At 48.7% G+C, this 23,363-nt stretch overlaps 1 long non-coding RNA gene and 1 pseudogene across 1 annotated transcript in view; one reads left to right on the top strand and one right to left on the bottom strand.

The window, feature by feature from the left end:
* The first annotated feature begins 146 nt into the window (after positions 1-146).
* The window catches only part of LOC138406984 (uncharacterized), a 34,633-nt gene continuing 11,416 nt past the window's right edge, over positions 147-23,363 (top strand). Inside the window, exons 1-4 of the long non-coding RNA XR_011240380.1 lie at positions 147-209; positions 1,020-1,132; positions 20,725-20,859; positions 20,979-21,200. This is a non-coding gene — a long non-coding RNA (uncharacterized lncRNA). The remainder of the gene's footprint in view (positions 210-1,019; positions 1,133-20,724; positions 20,860-20,978; positions 21,201-23,363) is intronic.
* The window catches only part of LOC109643926 (zinc finger protein GLI2-like), a 48,626-nt pseudogene continuing 34,875 nt past the window's right edge, over positions 9,613-23,363 (bottom strand).

A 23,363-nucleotide genomic window follows, 5' to 3' on the forward strand; every position in this document is an offset into this window, starting at 1 on the left:
TGGTACTTGAGTTTCAGAAACTTTCTCCCTGTTTCTTAAAACTTATTTTTCTGCCTCATTTTGAAAAATATAAAATAAATAAACAACTTTAAAGTAAAAGTTTCTGCAAAAAAAAAAAAAATTAAATTAGTGACGCATGAGTGAAGCGGACGTGACGTCACTGACAAGTGACAGAGGGAAGCCACCTTCTCCCGGGTTGGAACGTGAACGTGAGTAAAAACACATGTTCCTCACATGTTCTTCACATGTTCCTCACATGTTCTTCACATGTTCCTCACATGTTCTTCACATGTTCCTCACATGTTCCAGAGGATGACGTAGTTTTCTATCGAGCCATTGACTCGAGTTGATCATTTAAACTCTGAGACTGAATCAGTGTCGAACGTCAGCGGCCATTTTGAACCCAGCTGATCAGAAACACCTGGAGAACATCTGGTTTAAGGATGAAATTCATATTTAAACTGATTCCAGATCTGTTGATTATCATGATCAGTCATTAAATGAATCCACAGCCTGTACTGAGGTCTGTCTGGAATAAAAATCACGTCATTTCTTCATCCTCATGTCTTTATTGGGATTTAATTTGAAATTCGAGCCTCTGACTTTAATGGACGAGTTTCAACATGTACACAGTATTTAAAGTATTTAAACTCAGAGTGTGTACTTGTACTAGAGTGTATTTGTAGTTTTACTCCAGTACAACACAGAGAAGTTTGTTCTGTAAGTTTTAAAATGTGAAGATTTAGAGAATTCTGAGTAAAATAATGATTTTAATGAATGAATGAAATCTGAGGAGCGTTTATGAAGAAGCAGGAAACCACCAGTAGATGGCGCCATGTACCTTCTTCTCCTCAGAGACTGTTAGTGGAAGTTTGATGATTTTTCTATTTTTCTATTTTTGATCATTTGTATTTTTAGATTCTTTAGTTTCAGGTTCATTCTTCAGGAAATGTTGAAATTTCACAGTAAAATAAATTAGAATCTCATTTCTCTGTTTATTTGATGGATTTTTTTTTTAGATCAAATCTCTTGAAGCAGCGTTTCTGTTGCTCGAGGACGTTTCAGTGGGACCGTGTGGCCGGGATCGAACCTGTGACAGGACGAGGCCACGCTGGATTTCCTGTGTTGACCGGTGAGTTTCAGACTCGTCAGCTCGTCTTCTCATCTGACGAGTCCAGATCATCACAAACACGTTTTACCTCAAAACACCTTGAAACTAAATTTACTCCACAAGAAACTTTTCCAAAGATCTAAACACAAGAAACTGAAATAATAAAAATATTCCCTTTAATTGAATGTTCCCATAAATTAAACAAATCAATTAGTTTCTCTTTCCAGGAATATTCACTCTTTCATGTTAAAGATTATTGAATCTACAAATTGTGTTTTCACTAAAAAGCCCAAAAGTTCCAGTTAAACATTTAAACTCATGTGAACGTGTGTTCATAATTAATATTAATAATTTATATGTGTAAATAAAAGTTTGACTTGAAAATGAAAAGAAATGAGGAGAATTTAGTGATAATATCAAATGAACAAAGAAAATAAATCAACATGCAGCATTTTAAAAGAAACCAAATTATTATAATTATTTCCAAAGATGAACTTTATTTGATTTAGTTTTTTAACTGGACAGAAACAAATCCCACGAGGCTCTGGAGCGTTTCTCTCATTTTAAACTTTAAATACTTTGTTTTAATAAATTACGAATCAAACGGTGGAGAAGAAGAATCTTTGATTTCACATGAAATCATGAGAAACAGAGAGAAAGCTGAATTACGAGTTTCCTGTATTTCACTGAGAGTACTTGTACTGCAGTAGAAGTACAGGAACCTGAGTACAGTCACTGTCTCTGTGGTCGTTTCTCTTGATGATGTCAGACCGTCACTTTGGGCGTCGTCCCTCGGACCACTGGCAGCTAACGGGGCGTGTCATCCTCACGGTGTCGGACGCTTCCTCGTCGCCTTCGCACCTTGAGGCGTCTTCGTTGGCGTCTCAGCGGCGGCCGTGTGAGGAGGCCGGCCCGTTTCATCAGTATGCACACGCCGCTGAAAATTAATTTGATTAAAGGCGCCTCCCTCCTCCCCCACCCGCCCGCCCCCTGCGGTTTGAAAGCCCTCATAGTGCATGATTAGCGCACGTTTCCCCAACCTGGCTGCGAGTGGCGTCTAGGTCGGGAGGTCGCGCAAATGAAAGAGAACAACTTCATTGTGAGATGACTGGCCCATAAATCATCGGCCGTTTTCTATAAATCACGGCAGATGGCAGGGAGCGAGCCGAGGCTCATGGGAGCGAGCCGCGGCCCCTGTGCATGATGGGAAGGGCCGGGGCTGTGCTGCGGCGGAGGCTGGCAGAAGCGCAGGGTCAGTTCCAGTTTGCGGATGCAGAAGATGTGAGGTGTGGTGGAGGCGGGCCAGAGGCCGCCCCCCCCCTCCTCCTCCTCCTCCGCCCCTGCAACCCGGGCCCCGGGCTCACCTGATGAGATGCGGACCCCCGGAGGTCCACGCACGCCACCTCTCCACGCTGCCCTCCATTTAACGGGTCTAATCTGCCTGCTTAATATGGAGACAACCCCCCCCCCCCCCCCTCGTCCCCGAGCTGCGCTGAGACCTGTCAGGTTGACACTAAATGTCCGCCCAGGAGGGGCCGGCGCTCGTCTTCATTATTCATCAGGATTATTTCACGGAGCAGGATTCAGCCGCACTGCAGCGCCGCTCTGCCGCAGCCTCCGCCGCCATCTTTACTTCTCAGTCTCTACTCGGGAGTTCTTCACGAGTCTTAAAGTTAAACACGGTTCACAGCTTTGTTTTAAAACTCACTTCTAGAAAAACTACGTCAGAGAACTGAACCAAATGTTCGAACTTGTTCAAACCAGGATTTCATGAATATTGAGTTTCCTGTGAAACTCTGGAGAACCATGAGGACTTGTTGTTCCGCTCTGTGCCAGTAGAGGAGCTGCGGTGAGACTTTCACCTGTTGAACCCACTCAGGTGTTTCCCAGAATGCACCTGCACGGTCGTCCTGTTGTTGAGTAGCAACCAAAAGAAACGAGGCTGGTTTCACAGTTTTGATCCGATCGGTTAATAAACGTCCTCCTACGATTGTTCACTGATTTTCAAACGTGTCTCGGGACTCGCTCACACTTTGTCTTCGACCTGAACTGAAACGGTTCCACACATTTATTGTCAGAATGTGAAAGAACCCTTGAGTCGCCCCCTGCTGGTCTGTCAGAGAACACAGGTGGAACGTAGGGATGATGAGAGAAGAAGAACAGAACCTTAGATTCAAGCTCCGTCCTGATCCGTCCTCAGCAGACAGCCGGGACATGTGTCCTCCTCAGGCTCCGTGTGTCTTTATCGTCTCCGAGCGTCTGACAGTGAAACCTGACGTGTCTCCGCTGAGTGACGGGAGGATCTGCGGGGGGGGGCCAAGGGCACAGGGAGCGTTTGAAGGTGGACTCCGCCTCTAACAGGCCGGAGCTGAGCCTCCGTCACTCCCCCCACGCCACCACCTCTGCCTCTCCGGCATTAATGCAAATTATGGTGTAATAATTTAATAACTGCGGCGGCTTGATCTGTCCTTTTTATTACAATTATCATCAGGCCGGGGGTTGCGTTCCATCATCACAGAATAAACACCATCCATCATCCTTGTGATGATTAGCCGCTGACAGGCCGGGCGGCGCTCTGCATTAATGTGGAGCCGGAGCGCGGAGGCCTCCTCAGATGTTCTCTGCTAACTTTGGCTCCGCGTCGGGGTCGTTAACCGCGCCGGCGATCGCGGCGAGGCGGCGAGGGGAGCGGCGAGGGGAGCGGCCTCCTCGAGCGTTACGTCAGAGGAGAGCGACTCCAGCTCTGCACTCGTCTGTTAAGTCTTTCCAGAAACCGTCTGGAAGGAGCCGAGCCAAACTCCGGCCTGGCACCGCCGGGGCCTCCTCTTTAACTGCAGTGGAAAATGATGCCGCGTTTCCCGCCATGCAAAGAAAACAAACCCCCCCACCCCCCACCCCACCCCCCCACCCCTCGTCCTCCGCGGAGAGGAGGTTGGTTTATAAACGAGGAGGAATAATCAGGCTCCAGAACATTTTCACCACGGGGAGAAAAACACGAACAAACTCAAATCAGCGTTGCATCAGGTGGTGAATGTTTGATGTGGTCTCTTTGTGTTCTCCTCGGTGAAACCCCCGAGCACGAGGAGCGGAGACGAGGTGCATCAACTTTCCTCGCGCTGATTAACTCCCGACGAGTCTTCTGAGACGAGCGCACGTTTATGATTCATGGAGAAAATGTACACAGTTGGTTTCTGTCTCACAGTCGAGTTCTGGAGGACGAGGGAGCGAGACACTGAGCTGCTTTGTTCTCCGTCTGCTCGGCTTAGAACCGGTGAGAAGAGCTGCTGGAGGACGTCTTCTCTGCACGACCACGACGGGAATCAACCTCACGAACCACGAAGCTAACGCTCAAAGGTTCAGTTCATGTTTGTGAACACGATATCTCGAGAGCGTCACGAGGGACGTTCTTCCACTTGGGTTTGAACGTTCATTCGGACTCCGAGACGAACTGATACCTGAACAAATACTTCTACAGAAAAAAACTGCTGTTTAATATTTCAATATGTGAGAACGCAGCTTTTCATCCATCAAGCTCGGTGACATCACGATCGATCTTTCAAAACTAAAACAAACGCTCCTGATTAAAAAGGTGGAAATAAAATAAAAGGGGATAAAAACAGGTGATGAAGTTCTGATGACTCGTCGGGTGGTGAGTTTATATATCAAATCACTGTATTTAGAAGTGGGCGTCACATTTCCTCCTGGCCGCTCGTCTTCATGTGCGTTCTCATCAGAACCCTCCGGCTGTCGGCTCGCCGGCTGTTTGACACGGGGACGGCGGCGGCATACGTTTATTCCTCCTGAGGAGGAGGCCTGGGTGATGAGGAGGAGAGGGCAGAGCGACGGGAGCTTTTAATGAGGACCTCCATCCTCCGAAAACCTCCAGAGAGGCCGGACCTGAGGGGCCCGGCGAGCGGCGAGGTGGCGGCGCTGACCTCCCTCAGCTGCTGCCGGGATCCGTGACTCCCAGAAACCCCGGCGCCCCCTTCAGCTGGAGAGCTTTGACTCCTCCCTCCCCCCTCGAATACAGAGAAGTTGAGAGGGAAACTTTCTGTCACATGATCTTTAGTTTAGTGATCAAACTTCTAGAATTAAAAAACACGAAGATTTAAAAACTGTCGAAGTTTCAGGAGAAGATTTTTAGAAAAGTTTGAAATGAAAACTTAAATCTGATTATTAGAGGATCGTCGGTGTGATGAGGAGACGGAGCCTCTCGACCAATCAGGAGTCAGTGTGAGCTGTCAATCATCACGTTCTCACATCGTCAGGTAACTAACGAGACGACGACGAGCTGAAACGTCCGAGTTTAACATTCAACAACATGAGAACTTCTCAGACTCGTGCGGTGACGCCTCGGTCAGTGTGTTGTTGTGGCGTGCGGTTGTGTTACAGTCGTCCAGCGTCAGCGAGGCCGCGTGTCGTGAACTAATACAACATCCATATTCATGAAACGTCCCCGAGCAAAATAACATCTGTTTCCCAACAAGGTGCCATCTGTTGGAGGGACTCTGCATTAACAGCTCATCACAACACAAACAACAACAGAGAGGCTTTAACAACCCACACACACACACACACACACACACACACACACACACTCACACACACAGACACACACTCTCACACACACACACACACACACACTCACACACAGCGAGCACACATTCATTTACATGTCAGGCAGGAAGCCAGTGTTCCAACACACACACACACACAGAGGTGGTGGGTCCTGCTCCAGGACACTCAGGGAGAATAAGACGGGAATCGAACCTTTGACCCTCTGGACCCATGATAAACACTTCACCACATGAACTAGAAACAAACCCAAAGAGCAAATATCCCAGAATCCCTCAGTGTTTGAGCGCGTCCCCGTCTCTGCAGACAGTCGGAGCTGAACGTCTCGTTAAAGGACCCGAGGCTTCGTCCTCTCAGACGTTATTACAGCGGTGACCTCACTTTCTGAGGACGAGGATTATTCAGGTTAGTTAATATTGAGCAGGCGTTGACACGGTGGGCCCCGGCCCCTCCCCCGGCCCCGGCGCCGGCTCCTGGCGGAGAGAGGTGGCCCTATTGAAATGAGGCGGAGCTCCTTAATAATACATTTGTCCCACAGGGGCCACACGGGAGAGAAGTGAGGAGGTGAAGAATCCTCCCGCTGCCGACACTGTCAGGCCTGAAGCTGGGGACAGAAGTATGTGGACGCCTCAGCACGTGAACCCGATGTGACGGTGGAGCGAGCGGTGGCTTCAGCAGCTGTGGGAGCTACTTCCTGAAACGCCACGATCGTTTCCGTCAAGGTCGTTTCTCACTGATCTGTTTCAGTTTCCGAAGACTGAAGAATTTAGTCTGACGTACGTCCTGTCGTCTTCACCTGCGTGGGCGTCGTCCACTTATACGTGACTCTGATTGGTTTGTGGCGTCTGACGGGCGTTTGTCAGTTTTACTGTTTTAAAGTCTGGTATTTAAAGTTTCGGAGAGCGCGTGTGAATCGATTGTGTCCGGAGTCGTATTCAGGACGAGCTCCTGACGTGGGACCGTCTCTGAGCAGAGACAAATGGAGACAGACAGACTCCTCAGCTGCCACTTTGACCACAAACTTGTGAAATTGATTCATAAATTAATCTGCAGCTTCAGGAGGCGGCGGCTGAACCCTGCAGGGAATTTACATATTAGTCTAATAGAAATGAATGAGGCGTCAGTGACTGCAGAGCACGATCCATCATCTGCACTGACACCGGAGCTGGAGCGGGATCCGGCCTTGTTAGACTGTCACATGTGCGATAACGACGCAATAAGAGCTGCGGTAATGTGATCTGGTGTCATTGTCGGGGGGGGAGGCAGGAAGAGGGCGGGCGGGCGGGCGGGCGGGCGCGGGGGGGGGGGGGTCAGAGCGGTGCGTCTCCTTCACCTCAGAGCGCGTCTCATTGGACCGTTAGAACACACGTGTCGGCCCGGTCGTCACTTTTCATGTGGCATCATCGCAGTGATCGTTCAACGCCACACGGCGAGGACGACCACAGAAGAAGAACCGTTCATTCCCTCATCCACAAAATATCTGGAGGTTAAAAGTAGCTCCGAAGTTAGAGGATGTGGATATTGGCGTTTGAACGTGCTCGTTGAAGTGGCCCCTGGTCCCTGACGGGGCCCCAGGGCGCTTCAGTCCACCTGAACACGTCACGTGTTATTTCACAGGTGGCAGCGAGAGAGCGTGAGCGTGAGCTGCAGAAGCTCTGGGCTCATAAAGAGCGTCTCCGAGTCTGAGCCCCGAGAGACGCTCGCTGTAAAACACATTCCTCTTTAAACGCTCAACAGACGAGGCTGTTTACTGCCCCCCCGTCACTTCGGCCTGTAAAACCTCCACGACCTGAGCGGCTCTGTGGACGGAGACGTTCAGGAGACACTGAGCGCAGCGTTGTCTCACAGCTGAGTCTCTGTCTCTGTGACATGTCTAAGTAAAGATGGACGACGCCGCTCTTCTTCCTCCTGTTGTGGTTCAGGACGCGTACTGCAGCCCGCCACTAGGGGGGGATCCAGATGTTTGGTTGTCCATCTTTATTTTCAGTCTGTGGTTTGAACGATTCCTTGAACTTCAGCTTTTGTTCCATGATGAAATAATAATGTCTGTATTTACTTTAACGTCTCACGTGTTCCTGACAAACTAACGCTGCTGTGGTGCAGTTACAGTTTCTAATGGAACTGGTGACGATGAGGAGCTGGTTCTCAGGCGTCCGCAGGAGGAGCTGGTTCTCTGATTTCCAACCACTGATACGTATCTTGACAAATATCATTTCATGGTGTCACACAGAGATTTTACTTCTGCGCTGATTGAGTGAATTATGTGAAATATCGTTTTAAACATCATCAGTATTTATTCTGAGCCTTTGCTCCTTCTTGTTGTTTCTGTTTTAAAACCCAGACTTCACGTCAAATATGAATTTAATGCTCCGAGTTAAACCACAGCAGGAATTTAATTGAGTTGCTTCTGAGATGAAACATGAACAAATGTCCAGTTTGAGGTAACACACATTCTCATTTAAAACCGACTACAATCAGATTATTGTACTAATACGTGGAGGCGCTCAGACCCGTCTTTCATCTCTCTCGCCCGTTACCTCCATCAATAAATGAAGGCGTTGGAGATGCGTGAACTCTGCGAGTCTTATCTCCACCTCTTGTTCCAGGCCTGGTTGGATTTCACCGCCCGGAGCTATTTTCTCTCCCATTTCACATCTCTGACAGAATAAGGAATTCCAGTGGCAGAAGCAATCACAAACTCCAGATCAAACGTGTCCTCTGCTGAATTCCCTGACAGACTAAAATCATTTGTTCCTCCCGCTAACGCTCAGCGCTGCGTCGCCGGAACCCCTCGCTCCCTCTCAGCCGCTGTGTTTTATGTGGTTTCAGCAGCTGCGTCCTCTGGGCCGCTCTGTCAGAGCTAATATTGAAGTACACACGGGCTAACTGCGGCAGCAGCACGCGTCTCGCCTTTTCCCCTCCTGTTAGCGTCCCGTTTCATCAGCTTCCGACTGAGAATTTACATTATGTCAAGCCCGCTCTCGCCGGCGAGGTAAGACGAGGTCAGGGGAAGTTATTTCAAAGCCGAGCAGAGAGAGGTCGTGCAACGTCGTAAGAATTTGCGGCGCCTCAGTCTGACGTCGGACAAGAAAGGTTTGAGGAAAGTGCGATGTTGGCAGAGGGCGCAGGAGCGCCGGCTTCAAAGACTAAAGTTTTGTTGTTGAATTATTGAAGCGATCAACACTCGTGATCCGGAGACGCATGAATGATGATGTTTACTCAGCTTCAACAAGACACAGGAGACGACGGCAGACCAGGGTTTAATTCTACCACCGCTCATCGTGTCCACGGTGAGATCATCTTCAACAGGAAGGGTTATCTCATGTTCTCGCTGCCACTTTAAAAGACTCTTAGTGATTTAACCCTGGACAGTTCACAGCTCGAGCTGGGTTCAACCCACAATGCACCTGAACATTAGTCACGTCAAATAGACTCTGGTCTGGACATTATCAGAGGCGGTCACTGTTAGATTCCTTTTTCATCATTGGTACGATTTTTATCATTGTTTATTTCCTCCAGATTTTTTGTCAAAGAAAAAGTTCTGAGTCGTTGGGACGATTCGTCCTCATCATCGTGATGTCACGACATTTGCGGCTCGTCCAACATGTGCCCTAACAAATCCAGGTAAAGTGAGAGCGGAGTAATAACTCGAATTCAAATAATCAACCTGAATACGTCTCCTTCAAACTAAGTAGTGAGTAAACACCAGTGTTGTTTCTCTTATTTTCACTTTAGCTAACTTTAAAAACAACCAGCTTCCCGGAACAAAACTGCTTTTGTGTTTGATCACGTCGTCGTGTCACTGAAAAATTATTTCATCTTGCAAATAGAAGTAAAAGATTCAGTTTATTGTTCAGATCCTGTCGGGGACAAACTGAATGGAAGGAATCTGTGAGAAATCTGTATGAAGGACAACGCAAATGATGTTTATGTAAAAAAATCAATATTGTATTTTTTAGAAAAATGTACAAATGATATTTACATTTAATCAGCACAAGAAACTGGTCCAACAATGTACAAAAGCAAAAGACTGGATTCTCTCCCCGGACGCTCGGCGCTCTTCTCGCCGTCTCTGTCGGCTTCAGGATTCCAGTCACACGTCGAGGTGTCACAGTTAATCTCAGCAGCAATCACATAATGTCTCGGTGAGGACTGCGGACCTGAAGTCGTGCTGACGGAGGAGCAGAGGTTTCGATGGAGCAGTTTCAAATGAAGTCATTTACAGTGTAAAACAAGTTTGCGGCGATGATACATTCCAAATATGTGGATATCAGACGGTGACCCGGTTACAGTTACACGTTTTAAATGTAGTCGTATGCTTTTGGCTGAGCCAGGCACTTAGTAAACGTACTGCAGACGTGTACAACTACTGCATTCTGTTCACGTTTTCTACCTAAGGCAAAAAAACAAATATGGCTTTTAAAAAAGATAGAAAACTGCCATTTTAAATAAGACATGAGACTGTACAAGAGTCACTTTCAGTCTGTGGTCGTTGTGCATGCGGACAGACGATGTTTCTACGACATCAAGTTGAGGAACTTGTTCTCTTCAGCGAGAGCAGTCAGCAGCGAACTCATGTCCCCGATGGCCATGTTTCCCGTCCCCGTCGGCACCGAGGGCAACGTGACCGAGTTCCTGGGTGTTGTCAGGCGAGAGGAACTCCGGGACAAATTCTGCAGCAAACCGGGACTCAGAGTTCCCGACATCAGGCTGGAGTGATCCCCGTCGTCCAGCATGCTATCAAAGTCTATCTGTGTCTGGTCCAGTGCTGCGTTACACTCCAGAGTCCTGGACGCCTGGTTTTCACCTGAACCGGGAGATGCTGCATCATTTTCAAAAGGAGGCACGCTCACCACAGGAGAAACCTGAAGGTCCACATTCCCGTTGGACTCAAACACTTGAATCTGTCCGGTGTAGTACACGGCGTTGTCATCGGAGGTGTTGCTGCACTGAAGTCCTAAAACTGCTCGACTGGATAATTTGGAAGCAACCTCTGTGTTAGCGTTACTCGGGTTCCTTGTTTGCTGCATCAACTTGGGCCCTGAATGGTGCCTGTGTAGAGATCTGGGTTCTGCTGGTGGCCTCGGCTGGATATAGCTCTGATTCCCAGCGTGCAAGGGATTCTGGGATGTCATGTTACAAATCTGCTGATCTGAAATCATGAAAGGTCCATCACAGTCCTCAATTTTAACTCTCACCGGCTGAAATCCAGCATCAGCAAAATGCAAATCGACACTCTCCCCGTCGACTGGCTCCTGTTTGCAGGTGGGACTCAGGAGGCTCCCGTTCAGTCCTGCTGTGTTACTGCACCTTGGGTAGGTGGCGTTACCGTTGCCGTCGTAGGAGCCGATCGCATCGTCGAATCTACACTGAGAGCTGATGGCTTCGTTCAGATTTGACGACTGATGGAAGCGGTTTGCTCCGGGTTCAGAGTTCATCTGTGTTGTGTCAGCGAGGTTTGGAGTCAGATTGTTGTACAGGGATCCAAAGTTGTGGTTTTGCTGGAGCACAGCCAGGTTCCCTCGGACTTTGACGCTGTGATCGCCCCCAGACACCGGGCAGTTGGTCCTGTTGTCCCTCTGTGATGATGAGCACTGCTGTGGTTGCTGCCCCGGACTCAGGCTGGCGGGCAGGTGGATGTTGGTGTTCACCACGGCCGTTCGTCTCTGATGGTACCACTGCTGCTGGTGAGAGTTTCCTTCGAAGTGTTGTTGATTGGCCGACACTCTGCAGTTTGTATCTCCGTCGTCGGTGTTGAAGTCAGGCAGCATCAGGTCCTCCTCACTCGTCATCGTCTCCATGGTGACGTTCTCAGAGATGCTGGGCGGTCGATGGCTGTGCGTGTAGCGCTGGTGACTCTCTGATCTCAAGCAGCCTTGCTGGGATAAACGATGACGATCTGACGCAGGAGGGGGACACGGCTGCACGGCCACGCCTCTGTTCAGTGTCCCTATGCTGTTGTAGCGCTGCAGTTGTGGCTGGTCTGTGCTCACCCGTCTCACAGGGTCGCTGGCTCGACGGGGGACGTGGGACGGAGCCTCATGGGGCATCAAGCTCCTTGTGTTGTAGCTGCTGTACTGCCTGTAGGGGAGGCCTGTAGCGGTGGGGGGTTCCTTGGGGTCCCCATAAAGAGCTGTGTGGGTCTTCAGACACATTTGGTCCATGTATGGAAGCGGGGTAGGTGGTGCACCCCCAGTGGCAGCCGCATATTTCGCTTTGAGGCGGTAGTGCTGGGCTGGGGTCAGGCTGAGGGGGCTGGCCAGCCCCACTCCTCTGTACACCCCTGCTCCTCCGCCGGTTCCCCCACATTGGCTCGTCTGACTGGAGCGCCGTGACATGTCGGCAGAGATGGGGTCGTAGGAGTCGGCGGAGCTGAGGTTGCTGGGGCGGTTGGCACCGAACTGTGATGTTTGGCTCGAGCGCCGACTGGAGTAGCAGGGGGAGATGCCCGAGGAGCGGCGGCTGAGGGTGTAAACTGAGCTCAGGGTGCTGGACGTGCTGTCCCGGCGCTCTGGGAGGTTTTCTAGAAGCGTTGGTTTACCAGAGCTCAGCTTACTCAAGCCTGAACCAGGGAAGGACATCGGACCACCACCCATACTTGGACTCTCCAGGAGGGACCCTGTGAATGAACAGAGGAAAATGTTGGACAGAGGACTGAGACCAAATCTGAGCCACATGGATTTCAGTCGAGTTATATTGGGATGCTATGATTTGTTCTGTTTCTGCGTCTGCTCACCGCTGGCTGGTATGGGTGGGAGCTTGGTGCCGAGGACCGGGGGTGTTGGGTTGTTGGCCCACCGACACGAGTCCCTCACTGTCTTCAGCTTCTCCTTCTTCAGATGCTCCAGGAGCTGACTGGTGCCGAGCTGCTTTCGGAAGTGGAGACCGACCGCCGCGACTCCGCCAGTGGAATGTTCAAATCCCAAGGACTCCACAAAGGGCAGCTCGTCCAGGGTGCTGAGGTCCCCCAGGCTTCCCCCGCTGTGCGCCGCCATTTCTACTCCACTGTCATTGTTGGTGGCACTGCCAAGTGGTGATGGTTCGCTGCTGCATGATGACTGACCGCCAGGGCTGGACTGATACATCTTAGAAAGAGAACGAGGAGAAAGAGAGAAAAGTGAAAAAAGAGATAGCGGATGAAATCCCAGTTTGAGAAAAGACACAACCACTTGTCCTGGAATAGTATTTTTCTTTACCAGAACAAAAGTGGAGCAGTGGTTAACATGACGAGCAGTGAATCACGGGGTCTTTTATCCTCCCCCAGCTTAATTGTAAATAATGAGTGTTTTTTGGGATGGGGTGAGGAGGTGGGGGTGCACCACAGATTACAGGCTGTCGTAGTCTGTCTGTGAATTAGAAATGTGCAGGATGAAAGACCGCTTGAGGCCGAGCGCCGGGCCGATCATCACCAGATCACGTTTCTCTCTCCACAAACTCACATCTGTGGCGTTTTCAACATTTATATAAACAAACGCGATACGAAGCTTCTCTCCTTCTGAGATTCTCAGTTTCTCTGTTTACCACCTGGACGAAATCAAACGAGTGCTTTAAACTCTGAACTCACATTTACTTTTAATCCTGAGCTGATTTGTTCGACGCTGACATGTCCCCCCGTTGAAGAACAATACAGCTTGTACAGTATCTGTCCCTCGGAGCCGACCCCTCCCAGCCTCTGTTTCCTCGCAGTCTCTAATATATTCACTGCTAAAAAGCCGTCTTGATCACAGCTTGATAGCTGGCTGTGTTTGCACAGAGCTCCACGGCCAATTCCCAGTGTTTGAATATTAATCCTGAAGTGTCTTTTATCACGTTCATGCTCTCTGACGGGTGTTTGATAGGTTTAAACTGCCTGCGTACAGGAAAAAGTGGCGCACACGCTCTCACGGACGATGCGAGCCAGCGACCCAATCCTCGCTTGACTGTTATCTCAGATGAGTTCTGATTTGCGACGTAAAAAAAGTTAAAAACAATTAAACAAAATCCTGCAGCTGAAAACTGGGCTCACGAAAGAACAGATTGAGAAATGAAATCCAGCTAATTGGTTTGAATTTCAATTAAATATGTGAAAAAGGTGTCAAATTGCCAGAAGCTCCTCTAGATTCAGGTTTGTTCGTTAACTGCAGGAAAAACAACGGCTTGAATTAAACACCGGCCTCCTGTTGTTGTTCCTGTGTTCAGTCCCTTCTTAAATCCTCACTTTGGAATGAAAGGATGGTGTAAGATGGTGAAAGGTGATGTAATAACCACAGGTGATCTCACCTCAACAACGTCTGTCCGTGAGGAAAGTCGGGAAAGAGAGAGAAATGCAAACAATCAAGCAACGAGCAGGAGAAAGGTCCAGACAAAGAGGCGGAGCTGCGCCTCCTCATTTCTCTACCGATAACCGTTGGTGAGGTCGAGCGACTGAACTCACCACAGAGTTCTCCGTCTTGATGGACCTCACGTGCAGGTAGTCATCCACGCCTCGGGGGGAGCCGTGGTCTGACATCATGTCCTCTCTCTGGACTCTGGGCCCCGTCTCGTTCTCGCCGTTCTCCCTGGGCGCCGGCGGCCTGGGCGGCAGGTCGCTGCGCTGCTTCTTGGTGACGTGGGCCTCGGGGCCGTGGACCGTCTTCACGTGCTTCCTGAGGGAGCTGGGGTCGGTGTATCGCTTGGTGCAGCCGGGGATCTTGCACACGTAGGGTTTCTGCGGACGACACAAGAGTTACTCAGAGGAGACGTCGGAAAACTTTAAGTTCCCACTCCGCAGAGACACAAAACCTCTTTGTCCAACATTTGAGACGGAGGGACAAAATGTCTCTTCAGTAGTTCAGAAAGTATTTTAGATTTTATTTTGTTATTTCACAGATTCAACAACGGAAAGAAAGTGACGACATCTTGTTGAGTGAACAACATATTTAAACATTGATCGTTCGAGTCTTAATCAGTTAGGTTTGGTGTGTGTGTGTGTGTGTGTGTGTGTGTGTGTGTGTGTGTGTGTGTGTGTGTGTGTTGTTGAATTCCCCCTCCGTCGCCCCGCTGATGGAAAAGCGGCGAGGTTTCTGAAACGCTTCCAGGTTTCATTTTCTATTCCGCAGGTGGTCCCTCTCTGCGGGGCGGAGGGGGAGCGGCGAGCATGATTCCCCCTAATGCATTGTGGGCCGTCGTGCTCATTATGTCTACAGCTCATTATTTACTCACAAGCGTCTTCGTACACCGGGGCACTGAAGCAACACAAACACTGACACTGTGCGGAGGCAGAATCCGCCCGCGCTGCCTCAAACCTCATTATCGCTATGAAAAGGAAATTTGGGCCACTCGGCGCAGACGGCGACAGGAAGTCAGCGCCGGTGACTCATCCTGGCAGGTTTCAGCTGGGGGAGGATTTCTGTGAGCGGTTTGTACCTCGTTGGAGTGCGTCCGGTTCTGGTGTTTGGCTCGGTCCGATGCGTTGGAGAAGGCCTTGTTGCATCCTTCGTGCTCGCACACGTACGGCTTCTCGCCGGTGTGCGAGCGCAGATGGGTTTTGAGGTTCTCCAGACGGGAGTAGGCCTTGGAGCAGCCCTCGAACTGAAGAGGGTCAGAGAAGAAAAGAGTTTCAACGTCTCTCTCTCATATTAATGTTGATTCATATTAATGATGACGAGCGGCGAACGACAGAATCATCATGTAAATGTGAATATGAGGAAGTTAACAGATAATCTAACTTAAACTATTTCACAGTAAAACTGCATTTGAATATTTAATTACTTTGATTTCCAAGTATTTGAAAAATATTTGCACCAGTATTACAGTTTCATACATTTAACAGCTGATATTCATATTTGAGGTTTTAGCTCTTCATGAAATCCTGAGGGAACAAACCAGACATCGTGTTTTTATGATCCATGAAGACACGAGCGTTCTGTCGTTGTGTGTTTTACGTCAGTATCTATGGGAACAACCACGTGTGTGTGTGTGTGTGTGTGTAAAGAAGTGCACGCGGTGTTTAGAGAGAGTGAGCTGCCGTCCTCCAGGGGCCCGTTCGGGGACCCGTGGGGGGCGCCGAGGCCATCCGTTACCCACCGTGCACTTGTGTGGTTTCTCCCCCGTGTGTCGGCGCATGTGAACCACCAGCATGTACTGAGCTTTGAAGGGCTTCTGCTCCCGAGAACACTCGTCCCAGCGGCACACGAACTCCTTCTTCTCTCCGTGGATGTGGTCGTTATTGATGTGCTGCGGGACGGACACACACAGAAATGAGGGCTGCTCTGGAGAGACCCGTCCACTAAGAGGCTCCGGTGTCGCTGGATGTTTCTGTACAGATCCGTCTTATCACAGAGAATCTCAAGAGGACGGACGGAGAGAAGCAGTTCCACTAATTAGATTCTTTACATGAGCCTGAATCACAGAGAAGCTGGAGCGTCTCACTTATTTCAAATCACTGGACACGTTGAACTGAGCAGGAAACTAAGTCTGACGTTAAATATAAAATAAGAGTCACTTATAATCCTGAGCTCTCAGGGTTTGATAGAAGAAGCTGTTCCAGTCGTTTCCTCCCTTCTTTAGTTTTTACTGTAGAAATCGAATTGTTTCTGTTTAAACATTCAAAAAATCCTTTAAATCAAAAATGAGTGGAAATTAAAAACGCATTATTTTATTATTCTATATCGTTAAGGAACTACACGTCCCATAAACCATTGTGACAACGACTTCCTCTGCGATCAGAGACGTCCCTCTTACACCTGAGGGATTGTGGGTAGTGTTTTCAGGAAGCTCTTTCCTCATCGTGTTGTATTTGGTTTTTGGATTCTGTTCCAAACCTTGGACGCAGTAAAGGAAGGAGGACGCTGCTCCTCTACAGTTTCTGTCCACGTGTTTAAATCTGTGGACTTGTTCCAGGAAGAGAGGAGGAAGTGAAGGGGTTCATGGGAAATGTGGTCCTGATTAGTTTAAAAAACAAAAGCTCTGCACTTTGAAGCGTCAGAATCGTGAGGACGACGAGACGCTGACGTTAAAAGACGCCACGCGTATCTGAGTCGAGGCGGCGGAGACGAGAGTTTCCTCCGAGGAGTTTAATGGATGAGGGACAGCGGTTACCTCCCCCTCACACCCCCCCAGACCCTCACTAATCCCCCTCTTGTCTCTCTGTGCTCCAGTGGAAACGTGGAATGCTTAACACCCTTTTAACCAAGACTCTGCTCGTCGTGATGGGAAACCAAACTGCTGAAGTCTGGAGGACGACAGGAAACAAGAGTTCAACAGGAGAATCTGTCACACGTCCGAGGGCTGACGGTCGTTCTTTGTTCTAGTTGTTTCACACTCAGGGAAAAAAGCTCGGAATCGATGGAGAGACTCCGTCCACTCTGTTTTTCAGTTCTAACTAAAAACATAAGTTTTCTCACAGTCCTGGTTTAGTTAGGGGGCGTGTCAGACTCACCGCTAGTATGGGGGGGGGGGGGGGGGGGGGGGGGGGGTTAAAGTCGGATTGCTGATGAGAAAAGTTCATCACAGACGTGAAAAAAAAAAAAAATCTAAAAACACACGTCTCCTATTAAACGTGTGAATAAAGTTCACATTTAGAAAAAGACAGGAACCCGAGAACCGTCGCTGGATCCACGACACGTTGATGCACAAACATCCAGCTCAACACAAACATGCATCGTGATGCCAGGAACCCCGCCCCCCCCCCTTACGTGCACCAGCTGCTCCTGCGTGTCGTACTCGTTGCTGCAGCCCTCCCAGTGGCAGTTGGTCTCGTAAACGGCCTCTGGCTCCTGTTTGCAGTCGTCTCGGTCGGCGTCGTCCTTCAGGTCCAACAAGCTGCCGTGGTGGTTCTGCGGAGGGAGCATATGTTCACCTGATGCGACAGTTACTTTAATTTCTCTCGTTCATTTTCTCCACTGACTCGTCTGCGGTTCTCTTCCTCTGAGGCTGAGTTTGCGGCGAGCGCACGTGGAACAGTTTACCGCCTCCAGCTGTTAAGAATCACATTCAGCCGGTTGTTCGAGTGTTTGACCTCCTGCGCTCCGGGGACGGAGAGGTACAGATTAAAGAGCGCACGATTCCCATCATGCAACACTGAAGTTACAGAGGCCGGAGTCACATTTGTTTTGACAACTTCAGCCACAAACGCACACACGTGACTTCTGTTTACAGCGTGAACCCAAACCAACCAAACACAAAAGTACCACAACGTGAACTCTGTGAGGGCGTGACCACACCGGAGGTCAGGCTGCAGGGTGGGGACTCTGTCAACAGGGGGCAGCACTGCTACTGAAGAATCTCTGCTCCACACGTGGAACACGAGATGAAGAGAAACGTGCGTCTCTACGAACGAGTCTGAAACCTCCTCGTTTTCAAAAACACTGGTTTCAAAAAATGTCCAATTTAAAAATAATTGTTTTCAATCAGATTCGATTTTAAAAGAATCAAAACGTAAAATGTTTTAAATTTTTCAGGCGATTTCCTCAAGTTCAATATTTAAAAAAATAAAAATCCCATTTTTAATAATAGTCCACTAAAGTTCCTCTCTTTGTCTTCATTTTGAATTCGATGAGATTCTCACTCTGTTTTAATCATCGTTCTGAAAAGAACCAGACGTTCTAAAAACCTCTTCTCTTTCTCAAACAGTCAGAACTTTCCACAAATGTCTTTTTTCTGAAAATGTCCTGAATCACTTTCCCCAAATTCTGTCCAGACGTTTTACTTTTACTACTTTTCCACAAATGTCTCTCGTTTCTAGAAAAAAAAAAAGTCCTCACGTTTATAAAATACATTTTTACGATGGTTGAAATTTCCTGGCTTTTAAAACGTCCTCATGCAAAATGTCCAAACCTCAGAGCGTCCTCAGGGAGACGGTTGTTAAAAAGTGCACGTGCATGTTTTAAGAAACTGACACACGGCTCGTCCCGGCCTGGCTCCCGTACGCCTCCACACACACACACACACACACACACACACTGGTGTACACAACGTGCTGACTGCAGCATGTTTGTCGCTGCCCCACGATCTTCATCAATTCTGCCGGCCCCAGGACGACGGCGCGCTCCGCCGTCCCCATGCATCAAGCCCCAACCTGCCGCGCCGTCGGAGCGCGGCCGCAAATTTGTCAAAGGAAAGAGAAGAGGCTCCTCAGACGAGCTCGACTATAATTCATGAAAATGAAGTGCTGTGGCTCAGTTTACAGGGGGGGGGGGGCAAAGCTCTTATCATGTGGAGTTTTTCTTTATCACACGCGTGTTTACAGGAGGGGGGGGGAGGGGGGGAGGGGCTGTGGCTCCCTGGGGCACGGACACGGAGCGGGACTCAAACTCAAGAAATAAAGATTCTTTACAAACTGTCCTCACTTTAACAAACTGTCCTCTGTCCTCACTTTAACAAACTGTCCTCACATTAACAAACTGTCCTCACATTAACAAACTGTCCTCTGTCCTCACATTAACAAACTGTCCTCACTTTAACAAACTGTCCTCACTTTAACAAACTGTCCTCACTTTAACAAACTGTCCTCTGTCCTCACTTTAATAATCTGTCCTCACTTCACAATCTGTCCTCACTTTAACAAACTGTCCTCTGTCCTCACTTCACAATCTGTCCTCACTTTAACAAACTGTCCTCTGTCCTCACTTTAACAAACTGTCCTCACTTCGCAAACTGTCCTCTGTCCTCACTTTAATAATCTGTCCTCACTTCACAATCTGTCCTCACTTTAACAAACTGTCCTCACTTTAACAAACTGTCCTCTGTCCTCACTTTAACAAACTGTCCTCACTTCGCAAACTGTCCTCACTTTAACAAACTGTCCTCTGTCCTCACTTTAACAAACTGTCCTCACTTCGCAAACTGTCCTCTGTCCTCACTTTAATAATCTGTCCTCACTTCACAATCTGTCCTCACTTTAACAAACTGTCCTCACTTTAACAAACTGTCCTCTGTCCTCACTTTAACAAACTGTCCTCACTTCGCAAACTGTCCTCACTTTAACAAACTGTCCTCTGTCCTCACTTTAACAAACTGTCCTCACTTCGCAAACTGTCCTCACTTTAACAAACTGTCCTCACTTCACAATCTGTCCTCACTTTAACAAACTGTCCTCACTTTAACAAACTGTCCTCTGTCCTCACTTTAACAAACTGTCCTCACTTCGCAAACTGTCCTCACTTTAACAAACTGTCCTCTGTCCTCACTTTAACAAACTGTCCTCACTTCGCAAACTGTCCTCACTTCAACAAACTGTCCTCACTTCACAAACTGTCCTCACTTCACAAACTGTCCTCACTTTAACAAACTGTCCCGTCCTCACTTTAACAAACTGTCCTCTGTCCTCACTTCACAAACTGTCCTCACTTTAACAAACTGTCCCGTCCTCACTTTAACAAACTGTCCTCTGTCCTCACTTCACAAACTGTCCTCACTTTAACAAACTGTCCTCTGTCCTCACTTTAACAAACTGTCCTCACATTGACAAACTGTCATCACTTCACAAACTGTCCTCTGTCCTCACTTTAACAAACTGTCCTCACTTCACAAACTGTCCTCACTTTAACAAACTGTCCTCACTTCACAAACTGTCCTCTGTCCTCACTTCACAAACTGTCCTCACTTAAACAAACTGTCCTCACTTTAACAAACTGTCCTCACTTCACAAACTGTCCTCACTTAAACAAACTGTCCTCACTTTAACAAACTGTCCTCACTTTAACAAACTGTCCTCACTTTAACAAACTGTCCTCTGTCCTCACTTTAACAAACTGTCCTCTGTCCTCACTTTAACAAACTGTCCTCACTTCAGTGAGACCATAAAGAACGTGTCCATGCAGTGGAGCATGAATGAAGCTGAGTATAATTTGTCTCACCGGTGAACACGGAGACAAAGGCCTCAGTCCCTCTGCCTCGCTCTTGACCTTTGACCTCTTGGTGGTCATGGGGTCGACCGTGCTGCTGACGGCCGAGTCGCCGCCGTGGTTCTGAGGAGAGACAAACTTTGATGGAATCTCTAAAAACATGTAGACAAGGGAAAATGTTTCTGAGCGTCTCACGGATCTGTCACTGACGGGCGTGTTTACCTTTGACGTCAGGTCGTTGTGGGCGGACGCCGGCAGCGAGGACAGGCCGAGGCCCGGCTGGCGGCCGGAGTAGGCGGGCGGCGGCTGGATGAGGGGCGGAGTGTGTCCGAAGGCGCTGAGCCCTCGCTGCTGGGAGAGGAGCTGCTGGTAGGCCATGGGGTTGATGGGATGTGGGAAAGGAAAGGACGGACTGCGAGGAGAACACGTGACCATGAGGTTCAAACATCACGTCTTCTGTTGACAGTGTGTTGATGCTGTGTCTGCAGGGAGCTACCTGAGTCCTCCCACCGACAGGTGTCCGTACGAGCTGCTGGCGGCCGAGCTGGAGCGCGAGTTGTTGATGTACGCCACAAGCGAGTTGGGCGAGGTGCGGATCATCGTCTGCAGGTCGATGCTGGCGTCTGACAGCGGAGAGATGGACAGAGCTCTCTTCCTGCTCAGCCGGGGCGTCAGTCTGGGGCTGGAGAACCGGGACACTGTGGACGCAGGTGAGTCCAAAGGTCATTTCACTGTGGACGAACTCACGATTCACCACAACAGTTCATGTGACGGAAGAAAATAATGTTTGGATTTAAAGGAAACAAACTGAACTTACTTTATGAAAAGTCCAAAATTGATTTATGAGTTAAATGAGTGAATTTCTTAAACATAACTTTTGCGTATTCCCTGAGATAAATGTAGTAAAATATACTAATACAGACTAAATTTACAAAATCAAACTCGGATATTCAGTTTGCAGATACAAACAGGTTCCACGTGTTCAAGAGAAACGATCGTTGAAAGTTCTCTGAGATTTACGAGCTGAAACCTTTCGCGTCGTGTGGCTTCACTCGATTCCCAGGCTCCTCCCCCTGAAGGCGATCGACCGGATCACGTTTCACTCTCACACAACGATTCCTGAAATCTAAGCGGCCGCTCGTCTCCGCTCGTCTCAAACTAAATTCACTAAACCTCTTGTTAACGTTTCATCTGTGTTTGTGTTCAACCGCTGGTTTTGCTCGGGGACTGATTCTCGGCAGCAGAGCGTCGCTGCGTGAACGACTCCGCTCTGAGCTGCTGAAGTTTACAGAAGAATTCTTCCAGGTTTGGTTCCCGACCTTCAAACCCTCTTCACACGTGCCCTTGAGCAAGATGCTGCACTCGACTAAACAGTTGTGATGTTTGAAAACCAGAGGATCTGTGACGTCTGCCCACATGTGGCGACCCCATTAAGATTCAGACACGACTAATCAATCTCCCCGCAATAATTCCCCACGATCGCTTGAGATAAACATCTGTGGGTCGGACGTCACCGTGTTAAATGAGGGCAATTTACACAGAATTGATTTGGACTGCGAGGGAGCGTACGCAGAGCGACGTGATCGATCCTCAGCTCTGAGATGTAAATTCTTCTTCCAGAGGTTCAATGGCTCCGAACTCTCTGATCGGTCATTCCACCAAATATCCAGAAACACCCACGCCTGGTGTTCTAGAGCGAGACGTCTGGAAATGTTTCAAATGAAATGAAATCCTCTGTTATTTAAGAGAAACTGATCATTTATTGTTAAATTGATAATCGTTGGAATGTTTACAGTCCTCACTCACTTCCTGTCTTAGATTTCGTTTTGTTCTTTAAATTCTCTTTCGTTCCAGAAATATTATCCTTAATTCTTGATTCTCAGCAGCGCTCCGTCGAGTTTCTCGTCCGTCATCGGTCGTAAAGACTTTTATAAATGTTTATTTAGTTTATTTATTTAAGACGTTGAAACGTGTTTTCTCGTCCGTGCGGCTGCTGATCGCCCTCCTGACTCCTCCCTCACTTTGGATTTTGCAGCAGCTGCTCTGGAAACATTTGTCCGTCGTGTTGAATCCGTGTGTTTTCCTGCACAAAGCGAAACACGGTTGTATTTTCCTTTTTTATCTGAGGAGAGTTTCTGTTTTCAAAAAGCAGCTGTGGCATCGTTTGAACCTGAAACCGTCCGATTCCTCACACACACACACACACACAGTCTAAATCACTCCACACACTCCTCCGTCCCGTCCAGGCCTCCCGGTGGCGGCTGCTGCTATAAATTACAATAGTGTGGGGGGGGGGGGGGGACCCAGGCTTTTCCATTGGTCCATTTATCAGGGGAAGTGGCACATTAATAAACACATCTCCCCAGAGGTGAGAGGAAGTAACAGAGATGAATACGTCTGCCAGTCCTGAACGGCTCCATCCAATCACATTTCAAATAAAATAAAAAACACCTGATCCTCTGCACCCCCCCCGCCCCGTCCCCCGCCCCGTCCCCCGTCCCCCATCAGACCGAGCCACGTCTCGACTTTACCTGGTTAAATGTGCAAATTAACGTCCCGCGACACCAGTCCCACAAACGGTAATGTCCTCTGAGCGCAGACGTCCCGCGAGAAAACAACATGTTTTTCTCGTCTGTGGATTTTCCTTCAATGTCCCAAGATAAAGACCCCCCCCCCCCCCCCCCCCCCCGTCTCTTCTACACAGAGAACACATGTTGGACTGAACCTCTGAGCCTCCGTCGTTAACGATTGGATGGTCGCACGCACAATAAGCTCCATGTCGGACATGTTGGTTTCCAGAGACAGGACAGGAAGTGGAGGTTGGATCCTCGTTGACTTGAATTTAATTAACGAGTTCCTGTGTTTTATTTAAC

The sequence above is a fragment of the Paralichthys olivaceus genome, chromosome 24 (genome assembly GCF_024713975.1).
Source record: "Paralichthys olivaceus isolate ysfri-2021 chromosome 24, ASM2471397v2, whole genome shotgun sequence".
Lineage (NCBI taxonomy): Eukaryota > Metazoa > Chordata > Actinopteri > Pleuronectiformes > Paralichthyidae > Paralichthys > Paralichthys olivaceus.